Source organism: Lygodium microphyllum, chromosome 24 (assembly GCF_053477565.2).
Source record: "Lygodium microphyllum isolate KBCC chromosome 24, Lygodium_microphyllum_v1.1.10, whole genome shotgun sequence".
NCBI lineage: Eukaryota > Viridiplantae > Streptophyta > Polypodiopsida > Schizaeales > Lygodiaceae > Lygodium > Lygodium microphyllum.
In genome coordinates, this window is record NC_141158.1 from 12,826,268 (window position 1) to 12,840,681 (window position 14,414).

Genomic DNA, 14,414 nt, shown 5'->3' on the forward strand with positions numbered 1-14,414 from the left:
TCAATCTTAATTAAACTTATTAAGTAAAAAATTAATGCTTTATTTATATAATATTATAATATTTTGATATGTATTATAATTTATGTTATTTTGATATGTATTATAACACCCCCCCTCCCCCTATAACGGACTTTCATGAGACTTCAAGTCATAACCTATTGTGAGGCATAAAAATTTCACAATGAAAAGGCACACAAGATAAATCAAATAAGGAATCCTTTGTATTCATAATATAGAAAGATACAACATTGAGGCACATCTTAGGATTGCACCCTCGTGATGTCGCACATGTGAGCATTCACCACTAAGCCTAGGGAATCACATGTAGAAACACAAACCAAGCAGGGCTTGAGTGACTACTACTCCCTATATAGGTGTTTTTGGCATTAATGCCACGATATACCTACAAATCCCTTACACTCACCCTTGCTTAATGGATTGTTGTTCTGCCCATCTAGACTCAGTATTTATTTATTTTTTCATTGTTGTCCACCATTGACTCAATTACATTTGAGGAATGGAGGCTTCCTAGTCTTAACTTTATTTAGCTTGGTGCTTATGGCTTTACATGCTTAGCTTTATATGCAGAACCCCAAGTTGTTGTGCTATTGGGGTCAAGGCATGGTGGCTGGGTTGGTGCCATGTTGTGACACACCTTAAGGGAGGCAATCCATTGGGTTGCTCCTTGTTGCAGATCCTTGCTTTCATCTCACCATTGTTGCACATGTGAGCATTCACCAAACTGAGCTTAGGGAATCACATGTAGAAGCACAACCCAAGTAGGGCTTAAGTTACTACTACTCCCTATTTAGGTGTTTCTTGCATCAACGCCATGGTATACCTACAAAGCCCTTACACTCACCCTCACTTAATGGATTGTTGTTCTGCCCATCTAGACTCGGTGTTTATTTATTTTTTCATTGCAATCCACCATTGACTCAATTACATGTGAGGAATGGAGGCTTCATAATCTTAACTTTATTTGGCTTGGCACTTATGGCTTTGCATGCCAAGCTTTATAGGTGTGACCCCAAGTTGTCGTGATGTTGAGGTCAAGGCATAGTGGCTAGGTTGGTGCCATGTTGTGCCATGCCTTAAGGGAGGTAGTCCATTGGGTTGCTTCTTTTGTGAAGTTCCTTCCTTTCATCATCTCACCATTGCATTGGGCTTTGGGGACTTGGGTCTCTTGGCTCATTTGCCTCCAAGACGCTTTGCCATCATCTCCAAGTCAAGTACTTGGTCTATTCTTCTTGGCCTCTTTTCTAGATCTATCTTGCTTTCCTTGAACTTAGACAAATTGGGTGGTTCACCTTGCCTTTTCGCACAGGCAGTGTGATCTTGGTGCATAGCATATCTTTGACTCTTCTTAGCCTCATCTGGAGTTGAAATTCTTTGGGGGGGTATGGACTAAGTCGTCACACTTGGCCCGCATTTGGGGTTGCGAAAGTAGATGTGTCATTGAAGTTATTAGGGTGATGCCCATGTTTAGAGTGCTTGGCATCTCACGGCGGATCCATAGGATCAAGATGACAACTTCTTGCACTGCTTGTGACCTAAATGCCAAGATCTCGATCTTTACTAGCATTGAGTATGGTCCCAACGGGTTCCATAGTCCAAGGAAATTCACCTTAAGAGTGAGTTGCAAAGTTCTCCAAGGCTCAACTAGCAAAGTTCCCTTCCATGGAACTAAGCTACCTTGGTCACAAACCATATTGCAAGCACTCGCCTCATGCTCTCCCTTCATTGAGGCTTCATCCTTTGACTCATTCTATCCAAGCTTATAAGGGTTTATTGCTTTGGGCTCAAATGTGTAGGTAATGACTCCATTTTTGAAGTACACCTAGTTCCTACTTTGATCCAATTTGGCTAGGATGGGATGTGGTCTTGGATAGAAAGTTGGGTTTGCTTCATCCTTAGCCATAAGTTTATAGCTCGGAGGGTTTGGAGGCATCCTCATTCTCATCTCTCAACTTGGGTCTAGTGGCTTACCTCTGTTTCTTGGCATTTAGTTTTGCCTTCTTCTTCTTTTCATACTCTGATATGAAGTGTAACAAATCTTCACAGGACTTCAAGTTATTATGTGTCATGAGGTATATAAAATGGCACAATGGAAAGGCACACAAGATATATCAATAAGGCATCCTTTGTATTCATGATCTAGAAAGATACAACATTGAGGCACATCTTAGGACTACACCCTTGTGATGCTGCACATGTGAGGGTTCAGGACCACTGAGCCTAGGGAATCACATGTAGAAGCACAACTCAAGCAAGGATTGAGTGACTACTACTCCTTATATAGGTGTTTCTGGTGGTAGCAACGCCATGGTATACCTACAATGCCATCTCCCCAACCTTCTCCCCCCTACAAAACCAACCTCCTCCCTATGACAACATCCTCTCCATTCGACATGTCCATAAGGGTACACTCCCCCCCCCCCCCCCCCTTCAACCACACACAAGTAGTATAAGTCCCCCATATAATTTTATAAAATATACATATGGAATTGTAAGATTTCTTAAATCCCCCATAGTATGTAGAGTAATAATAATAATCTTTTCTCTCCACCAATTATAAAAAGGGTCTCCTCCCTCTCTTACACACCCCCTAGGGTTATTGTAGGCTGACAGGTTTGGAGAGAGAGAGAGAGAGAGAGAGAGAGAGAGAGAGAGAGAGAGAGAGAGAGGAAAAGAATCACACACACACACACACACACACACAAAAGATATAGTATGGTTGAAATGGATGATGTGAGGGGCAAGAGCAATGGAGACATGACCACCCTCACCCATTGTCTCTTGTATCTTTCATTTCCTTGACCCTAGATGCCATAGATTCTTGTAAACATAAAGAGGCCATCATCAACCACAAATAAATGCACAAATGTCCCAACTTTTGCTCCTCTATTTTTCTTTACATATTAAAATATGAAATTCTATACATTCATCATCAGTTAAATTTATAGTTAGAAATTCAAAAAATTAATTAATTAGGAGAACTATAATAAGTAAAATAATAGTAATAATTATATAATACTATTAAGTAAAATAATTATATATATTTATAAGTACTAATAAAAGAAAAATTTTAATGTAATAATTATTTTAAAAGCCTTTTGGAAAGATTATTATAGAAATCACACATTAGGTATCTAGATAAAATACTAGGCAAAACTATTAAGAAATTATAGGTGGTATTATCTATGGGAATATTTACTAGAAAATTATTAAATACACAAATATCTAGTTTTAAACTATTAGGGAAAATCATGGAAGAATTCATAGTAGAATCAATTTAGTTAAACATTATTAGAAAAATTAGATATCTTCCATTCACAATCAATTATGAAAAATATGATTGATGTTATATGCATACTTAGAGGATTTGTAAATCTAGAAGTTATCGGGAGTGGCCTCGCAAATATGAGGAAGAGACCTAGGTCAACTACCATAGGAATTAGTGAGACTATTTCAGCCCCAAATCTATGCCGAATGCATAATAAGACTAAACTCCCTCATACAAGAATAGAGTAAATTGCATCAGGCAGTGTAGAAAATACCTAATACCTTATCAAGCAACTAGTAGGAAACTTAGAAATAATGACATACGAACATGAAAACACATACTTTGACACTAATACTTAGTAAATCAAATACATAAACTAAATAATATGCTAGAAAAGAGTAGAAATAGACATATGAGTCATGGCATTCACTATCATATTGTATTGCTAAGCAAGAAACTCCGTTATACATTTGGTCATGATCAAGAATGATGATCCATACATGAAAAATACACACAATACCTCTTCAGGCCACGATTTTCAACTGCCTATAAACTGCACTTCATGAGGCATACAACTTCATGAGGCAATTTAAGACTACTTTACACATAGAACTACCATGACTAAGGTTCTAAACCATACTAAGGGCAAACATAGTGTGTCATGCCAATGGCTAACACCTGGCACAGTTCGATGAACCCTTATATGTTATATCATCGTGTCAAATGCCTTATCCAAAAGTGACATATGACCGGCAAGCCACTTTTAGCTAGGTTCCCAAGCCAACTCCTAAGAGTTGTTGCACTAGATAGGTGATATTTGTCACTAATTTCAATAACTCTATCTAGCCTTCCAAGTATTTATGACACTCTTTTGCTGTAGTAGTCCAACTAATATCACTTAATGTCTAAGAACTAAGTCTACTCAACTCTTTTATTTCTCTTTTTAATAATCACTCATGGCTAGGTCTCTAGATTGAGCACTAGAATTCTAATCCTAGGATAATTATGGTTTCCCCCCATCTTTCAAGGGTAGCTCCTCATCATTTACTCATGCCATACTTGTGGCAGTTTATCCAAAAGTTATAGTTTGTTGAACTTTGAAGAAGTTCATTTCTGAATATAGATCTTCCTAATCTATAGTTATACTTTGTTTAAATCCCTTATTATGGTTTTCTACACCTTTTTATAAATTTATTTTTTTGGGTTAAAATGAAAACATTCAAAAGAAATTAGTCTAACGTTCCTTAAAACAAATTTTAATCATGTTTTCAATACATAACCCCTCTCCGTCAACTGAAATTCATCATTGTGCTTTAAAATGTTTAAAGATTTTATTCATTTCAAATTTGATAAACGCATCCTTCTCTCCTTCTAAAACTAAGTAGCAAACAAGATTAATACAATCCCCTTTCCCACTCTAGCGTATCCACACACAAAATTCATTTTTTTTAACCCAAAAGTTTCCCTAGTTAGTAAATTTACTATTGGTCCTCCTCTCTTGATTAAGCTCAAGCTTCCAAAATGATCATTATGAAATAGAATACAAAATTTTCACTTGATATTGAGCCTTTCCCTCATGCCATCACATTAACTAATTGTGAATTTTAGTTTTGTTTGTAAATTTGTATATTTAAATTTTTTATTATATTTTTTCTTGTGTTATTTATTTTTTATAGATCATAATCAATTTTCTAGTATTAATATTAATTAAATAATTCTCATATATTTTCCTTATCCCTCTTTGACACAAATTTAGCATAGCGCATATGTTCTTATTTTGTATAAAATCATAAACACAATGTTCTCATGTGAATATTCTCTTAAAAATGCATTTAATTTGATTATTTTTTCTTATCGATTTTAGAAAATTTACTAAAAATAAAAAATTGTATTCTTAACTTTTCCATGAAACATCATAAATTTTTTATCTAGAGACGTAATTTTCTATCAATAAAAACTCTTATTTTTAATTTAAATAATAACTTTTTAAATTGTAAAATGTACTAAACCCTCTTTAGAAATTCTCAAAAAAAGTCAAAAAATTTCATGGTATAAGTTTTATTTAAAATATCAAATTTAATAAATATTCACTCACAAGTTTTACAATAATTTTCATAGGCAAATTCAGAATAATTTTCAAGCATCATTAGCATTTTTTTATTTTTTAACATTAAATCACAGATTAATAAACATCAACACCCATTCAAAATCAGGCTTTGAATCATTATGTAAAAAATTTAAACTAAGAAAATTTTAACGTTGCACCATTTATTTCTATTAAACAAAATGAGACACTTACTTGGAGATACGCGGGTCGTAATTGTGTCTTTGGAAGCGTGTCTTCACAATCTAACCAAGGATTGTCGATCAGCCAAGTCTTGCAAAGCAAGTGCTTCTAGTCCTCCGCATCTTTCACATCTTCCAGGTTGTAATCAAACCCTTATACTTTTATGCATAGAAACTCCACTATATTGGTTCTTTTAGTAGTAAGCCTTTAACTCAAAGGTATGATGAACAAAATAGTTTTATTTTTTGTTTGTTAAACGGATTTGGTCACCATGAATGCAAGAAGATGAGGCAATGTATTTCAAAGGGCATATAGAGAAAATGATGATGATGATTATAGAAATGTCAATTTTGAAATGATTGGAATGAAGGAAAAGCTATTTGGGAAAGATGATGAAGTTTTGCGAAGACATGAAGACGTTGATGAATAAGGAGATGGGGATAATCATTTGAAGGGTAATAAACATAATGACGATGATAATTGTAATGATGTTGATGGTCTTGCTCTCCCCTTTCCCTCTGTGAATTGTGCCTCCTCTTCCAGAATCTCACACCCATATCTATACACTTCATGTGCTTTGTAGGATAATTGAAAAGCTTGTTCATCTTTATATAGGATTTTCATGACATGGGAGCACTCTTCATGAAGATTCTTGATCAAGAAGCTGGATATTAGCATTGGAAAGCTAAGATGGGGATTTCTTGGATTAATAGAAGCTGAAGTCAAGCTCCATTTGCTGAAGCCAAGTTCTATTTGTGGGAGATTCCTTCATCAACAACAACACTCTTCTCCTACCAGCTTAAGAGGTACTCTAATCATTTTTAATCTCTCTTTAAATCCTCTTGCTGAGCTAAGTCCAATTGATGAAAAAGGGATTAAAATGATAAAGGATCCCATCCATTCTATCAAATGCATTTCATGGGAAATCCATAGAGCTATTTTATGATTGATCATTGCATAATCACTCTCATTCAATGAAATAGTCACTTCTAAGTGCCTCAAATTCTCATTTCATTTACCTAACCCTGATATTGAATTGTTTGCTCTTTTTGTTTCATTGACGTGAGTAAAATTTTACCCAATGGTATGTGGAATAAGAATTGTTAAGCAGTGAGTCACTACTGAGGTTATCCTTTACCTATCCCCATTTCAATTTTTCCCTATTCCATTCAAGTTCTTGCATAGCATAAAAGGGGCAATCAAATTATTTTCATTCCATGCATTTCATGCTGATTTTTAGAGCCTAGCATTGAACTGCCATGTATATACCCACGAGGAAAAGTGGATGCCGGGTGAGTTGGTAGGACAAAAGAGAGGTGACCCTCCCCTACTGACAAGGACCCTGAAGGGGAGCACAAACTGGCTTGAGAGGGAAATTTGCACACCCCTCAAGTCTCAGATCCCACAGATTTAAAGTTCAAGTGCATGTACCACTCAAGGGAACAAGAATTCAGTTTTCAGCATGGTATTTTTGACATTGGATCAGCATTGAGGTTTTGGGACAGGGTGGTATACAAACAAGGTCCCATTAATCTTGCTGTCTACAGTCGATTATTCAACCATTTTGGTTATTGCATAGGGTATTTTCAACTTTGGCAGATGTATGGAGTTCCCTTACAGGTCTACACAGTTGGTACATACATGAAAATTGAAGGTACAAGTCATTAAATGATCAAAACATAGCATTCATAGGTTGCAGGAATTTCCAGATAGCTACAGTAAACTGTTTACAGAATTTTCTGTACTTAACTACTTTCAACACTTGATAGTTCTTTAGAAAGGGGACTACTCAAGCTTCAAGCAGAGCTAAAGAGTTTGTTATTTGAAGCACTAGAACTCAAGATATTTGAGTTTCTCTTCTGTTGTATATACAGGACATGAAGTTACTCATGGCAAGGAATAAGAAAAAGGATCCTATTTATCTACTAACATCTTATACTATTGTGGTTTATTGTATAGATAGAAATTGAAGATACAGACAAATTTCTTGGAAAAGCCAAGGGCTCAAAGCCATTAAAGCTTGGCAAAAGTCATGGCAAAAGTCAAGGCCTTGGTCATTATATTGGAAGCTTAAATAATCAAACAATTGCAATTTATCATAGTAGGTTGTCAAGTTCTCCAAGCTTACCAATAATGGCTTTGAAAGATATCTCCAAGGTAATTGGATCCCAAGCTTTTAATAAAGGTTCAAACAATATAATTTTGGTGGAGAAGGAAGAAGCTATAAGAGTTTTTGGCTTCATGCCTGGATATAGTGGATCTAGGGCAGGATAGTTTGGAGTTCTTGCCTCTTATTTTCTCTCCCATGTAGGAGATGCCAAGAATTTGAAGCCCCTTCCAAACTATAGGAAACAAGAGTTCCTAAAATGTAGAGGTCTCATTAAGTGGGACAAAAGATTCCCTTAGAGGACCTAATAAATTCCCTAAAACTAAAGACTCTTCTGCAACAAAGTTAGACTAAAAGATGTTAAGGGTTTCTTGAAACCCATCCTTTTCCATCTCTTTGTCTAGTTTGTAATCATTCATAATATCTTTGCTTTGCACAAGAGTTTTAAAATCCCTCTTTTCTTCTTTGGGTAATAGTGGATATAGTCGTTGCCAAAGATGATATATTACATTATGCGATTGTGTGTCTTTGAGCTTGAATTTGTGCCAAAATTATTTTTAGAACCATTGAAATACCTCTAATAAATTGTTTGCTTTGTATCTTCCACCTCCATGTCTTATGTGTCTAAAGTATTTTGTTCTTACTTGATAGTGTGATTTTTCCATGCCTTGCGTTGACCAAATAGATAGAGATCCATATTTCTTGATAAAATATGGAGCATGGTTGTATAAAATATGCTACATAGTTAACAAATAAAGAAATTCAATTAGAAAACCCTATATGAGTTAGACAATAAAGAGACATACATATGCAAACTTCTTACCATATAGTGAGTGAAGTGTTGATTATCCCAAGCTTCTGTCATTGCCTTTTTAAAAAGGTTCAATGGTTTTTGAAGTCTTTGAGATCATCATCATTCCATTATGTTTTATCACAATAAAATAATACTTTGTCTAGTGTTTCCCAAACATTGCCTATTCTATTCTGAGCTTGTCCATTATCAGCATGATCCTTAACTACATTATGTAGGCACTTCCATTGATTGTATCTAATAGTTGAGCCACCATTCCTAGAGTTTATCTTACCAAGTCTCCCATGGAAGTCTAGCAACCTTCTAGCCTTCACTCCACCAATAGATGGATTTTTGGAGACACAATTGCCATCCTTAGACTTTTGAAGATCTGATTCAATAACAAAATTACCACCATGCAAACCAATTGTAGATAAGACTTTTTTAATCTTTGTTATAGCATTTGTTCTAGCTGATAATGGCTTTAACATATCCAAAAATATTTGTATATAATGTATAACATACTCTAATATAAATCACAATGGATATTTTAGAATTATCTTTCATACCTTAGGGTTTTCATCTTCTTTAAGAAGACTATCATCATATAGATTTATTGAACTTTTTGGTTTCTCCTCTAATGGAGACTTCAGTTTCTCTTCATACCCCATGTTATCAATACCAAGTCTCTGTTGAATTTTTAAGTACTCTTCCTCTATAGGTATCCTCTCTTTTTCATATTCCGTGATCTGATTAATACAAGAATGTAAGGCTACAGAATTGTCTTGAAAATTCTCTCCCTCAACATCAAGAGTTGCTAGCAATTCCTCTTCATAACCTATAAAATTCTTATCATTTTGACCCCATGTAGCAAGGATTGCCAAGCAGTATTCTTCTCTAAGACAAAAAAGGTGTTGAATATCATTTAGCAATACATATATCTTTTTGTTGATGAGATAACTGGGAAATGTTGGTACGCATTCAAGAGGACTTGTTTCAATCTCTGCACTTAACTCTATCTCCTTTTCTTCCACTTTTGTAATGTTCTCACTTTTAAACAAAGCAACATCAAATCCCTGCACTAACTGGTTCTCAATATCCTCTTGAAACATTTCACCCTTCTCTTCAACTTCTTTGCCTTTGCATGCAATATCCTCCATCTTCTTCTCTTGTATTGTATTTGAAGAATAACTATCCATATATTGAAGATATACAAGAAATCCAACATCCTTCTATACAAGAAGACATTGTTACTGATTCTGATGAAAAGGGCAATCTGCTTTCCACTTCTTGAAATCTTCATCATTAAGGTTTAACGTTGTTTGCAAAGTTGTTCTAGCAGCATTGGAAGCTTCCATTACATCGCTATTATGGACAAATCCCTCAATCTCTAGGCCTTCCACATGTCTATCATAAAACTCCCTGAAATCCTTCAATTTATCTTCAAGATCCTTCAAAAGCTCTTACAAATCAAAGGGAACATTGAGCATATCTCTGATATAAATAAATCTAGATGAATTTTTAGTTGCATGAAGAAAATCAAATAGCTTTTTATCACAGGTATCCTCCAGATCCTCCTCCTCCATTCTCTCTAAAGATAACTTCCTTTTAGTCATCCTGATTACTCACAAAAGAAAAACCAAAAAAATAAAAATAAAAATAAGGGGCATAATATAAATCCACATTTTCTCATATCTAGCAGACTAAAGAAAGATTGCTAAAAAAATCTAAGAAATACAAGATGAATGAAATGAATTAAAACTTTATGCAGTAGAGAAAGCATGAAATTCCAAGTCTCATAGATCAAACTTTGTTTAACATATACAACTCATGAAATGTGAAGACAATGATTTAGACTACCTCACAGTTCACAAAATCACGTTTCACATGTCACTTATAGAAAAAACTTGACGAATTCACGTTTTAAACATCCAAAAAATTTAAACAAAACAATCTATCAAGAACATCAAAACGCCATCGTTTAACATGTGCACCAAACCAATAGTGATAGAAAAACAAAGTAAAACCATTACATAATTTCTAAGTCCCTGATGTATCTTTCTCCTCTTAAAACAACTAACAAGATGGATCTTTCTCCTCTTAAACCAACTAACATATTCAATGCCTCTTAAACCAACTAACATTTTCAATGCCTCGAAATTCAAGATTGTAGAGAAAAATATTAAGAAAAGTGTGATACTTGATATTTGCAAGCCTTGCTCCTAAGAATAAATGGTTTATTGTAAGAATATGCTTGGTTTGGCTTGTGATGCTTACAAGATAAATAGTTGGTTGAAGACAAGGTAAGATATGTGAAAGAAATAGTAACAAAAATCCAAACTTGGGTGTTTATATATATATGATTCACTAAAGGAATATCTAGGACTGGCTTAAATTGTGGATCCTTGTTGTGCCTAGAGGGAGCTCTATTCCAATTGCTTAAGTTCAACTCTATGGCTGGGGACATGCAATATAGGTAAGGAGATCTAGAGTCGGGTCCTTTTGATATATTATGCATACATTTAAGTGTCTTTAAGTCACCAACTATGTGCCACTCAATCTTATAGTTTCCAAATCCTTCAACAAATAGCTCTTCTCCTGCTTGTTGTCTCTTAATAACATCAAGTATTGGTGTTCGATGAAAACCCCAATACAATGTATCAAAATCTTATGTATCTACTTCGAATGCTCCTAGCCACTAGATGTTGTGTTCCAATTGAACACTAACTGACATTGAGTGATTGTAATGATTTGATGAAAGTGCTCTATTCATCAAGGTAATAGAGACCCTCTCTAGTTTTGTACATTTTAGAATCTCACTTTCATCAAGTTTAACCACAAATCTAGCCACTCCTTGTGTCTCTTCTAGTATGACAAGTCATAGAATCTAATCATTAAGCATTGTAGGGTAGGCAAGTCAAGGAAAATATTATTAAATTCATTGAATACGACTTCCTTTTTCTTGCCCTTGAAGCTAGCCTTAATATGGAAAGGCTCACCCAGAATCTCCATTATCTTGTTATTCACTCTCTATCTAATAGTTCTAATCACGGATAGCCTTGGAAGTATGCAATTATGTACTTGTCCTTGCTTCATATTTGATTGTAAAAGCTGAAAATTTTGTATATAAGCATCTCAACTGATACCAATATTATCTAGTGTCTTTTGTATTAACTCAGTATCTAAAGAGAGATCCTTTATAAATGACTCCAAGCATTGTTTCTTTGCCTTTTTAAATTTCTTCTTCTCCAAAATATTTTTTGAAACTACTCAAGGAAGAAGATGATAATAAAATTGAGATGCTTTCAAAGAATCTCTTTCACTTGCATTCGGTTGAAGAAGAGACCTTTAAAAAATCATCACAAATAAATACAATTAATTATAAACAAAGTCATATTTCATATTTTTAAAGTGAAAAAAAATGTACCTTACTGCTTGGATTCTTTTACTACAACCACCTCCTCCTCGTTTGAGACTCTCAATATTTCTAAGAGCCTTTTGTCGATTTTGAAGTCCTAAAATAGTTTGCTTTCGTTGATAAGATTTGATGTGTTTCTCCAACAAATGAATCCTCTGTTGATAACCTTCTAGCTTCTGCAGTAATCGTCGTTATGTTTTGATAAAAGATGGTTCTCCAATTTGAAGACATCCTTTTCTGCAACCAAGTTAAGTATATAGCCTAGAAACCCATTATAGCCATCCCTAATGAACCTTAACAATGAAGAGCTATTATAGAAAGGCGAAGTGCTATTTTTGCTAGGATCTTTGGGATATAGCCTGACATCTAACCAAATATCAAGTTTCTTCTTTCCTTCAAACCTAAGTATATGTTTCGTAGACTTTGTAATAGTAATGGGTTTTGTTCTCTTCCTTATTGGTTCATACTCACCATCCAACTCAATATGAATATGATAGAGATTCCTTTTACTAGAGCTACAGAGGTCATTGGATGACTGATCCATAGCTAAGGATATGATTAGAAGATTGGATTGAAAAACTATATGAATTCAAAACAAGAAGGAAAATGAAGAAGAAACTAGTAAGGATGGGAAAGAAAGAAGAGAGTGAGAATGAAGGGAAGCGATCAAACGTCGAAAAAAATTCAAGGTGAATATTAGTTTTCACTTTAATGAGGATGAGTAAGATCTTCATTATGTCAATCTTTGTCACCTTTATGGCAGCCTAGATTTCTAGGTTTGATGTGACCACGAGAATATCACGACAATTACTTATTAAAAAAAATTTATATATTTAAATGCCAAAATATTAAAAAAATATAATATAATATAATATAATTTCCTAAAATATTTTCTCTCTCTAGGATCGATTACAGGGCATTTTCGAGACCTCAAAACTCCCCTAATGGGGTAACAACCGTGTGATTTCATTCACAGGCTTTATAAAGATAACTCTAAGAAATTTATCAATCTCTTCCTTTACCTATTTAGCATAATTTGTATTCATATGGTATTTTTTTTCATTATAAGTTCAGGATCTTCCTTCAAGTTGATCATATGCTAACACACCCTTCGATCAAATCCCTTCATATCAGTATAGTCCCATGCAAAAATATCCTGGAATTCTTTGCATAACTGAAGCAATTGCTTCTTTAAGTCTTCCTAAACAAAAATACTCATATTTATTGGTTTAGAATTTGAATTAACATCCAAATACACTTCACGAACATCATCTTCCAAAACTCTTATTGACTTACTCATAATGTGTCCATACTTCAATTCGGCATCAATAATAGCTTGTTGACTAGCTCTATCAAGAGCCTCCTCTATCTCTGATCAAGCATTTCCCTGCTCTTTGCAAGTTTCTACATTAAGTCTTTGACTTCCCTTGAGACAGTTTCTATTTTCTCCATCCATTTTAGTAGTCTATTGCATCATATCACCATTTTCATGTATCAAGTCCCTATTTTCTTGCATGAGTGAGCCTATTTTCTTGAATTAGTGAGTGTGGTGCCTATAGCAATAAACATTTTACCTACAACAGGTACAAGTGCTTCCTACATGAGTGAGCCCATTGCCTGCATTGATAAGCCTTCTAGCTGCATTGGTGGTAAACCTTCCACCTACAGTAGTACAAGTGCTTCCTGCAGTGGTATTGCTATAAATACATTGTATTTAGATAGGATTGTCTCCACATCCACCTCAAACACTGGTATAATGATAGGATAAGATCTTAAAAAGAGTTCTTCTACATTGTCTTCAATCTTGGGTGCAACATTTATTATCTCTTTAGTGGAGGTAAAGAGTTGAACTTCAAAGACTTTTGTGATGAAAGTCTTGTGTTCCACAGCAAGATTGTCTTTCCTAGTACTATATGATGCAATCTTTTAAATGTCTACTTAGGAGGAGTATCTTAATTTCCTGGTAACAATATTGTCTCCTCATCATCTGGCAAACTTGGTATACTTGATGGAGTCAGAGGAGTTGTAGGAGATACCATGGATGTTGCAAGGGATTGGTATATTGTTGTGATATCTGAGATACCCACATCTCCATAAGTATCCCTAAAGTTTGAAATTTGTTCTTCATCTAGTGTGTTGAGTCCTCCCTATGCTCCACTATCATTTTTCACTCCCCCCTACTACTGTTGCTTAACCCAGATTTCTCTTGGTTCCCTAGATTTTCTCCTAATAGTCACAATGGCATTTGATTGATATGGGTAATTCTCTGAGATATACTCCACAATAATAAAATAAGGCCTTAGACTACATCATGCTGCCTCAAGCAATGGGTTACTACTTCAAGTCTCTGAACAAATTTTGAACTTCTAATATCAAACAGAGACGTTTTTGGTTAAGCTTTAGAACCAAAAATGTAGCACAACCAAGGAGCAAAATGTGAAGTTGAGTATTGATGTTGGGGATGAGATAGAAGACCCTACTATGTTTAGGAGGATAGTAGAGATTTTGATTTGCATTGCCAGACTT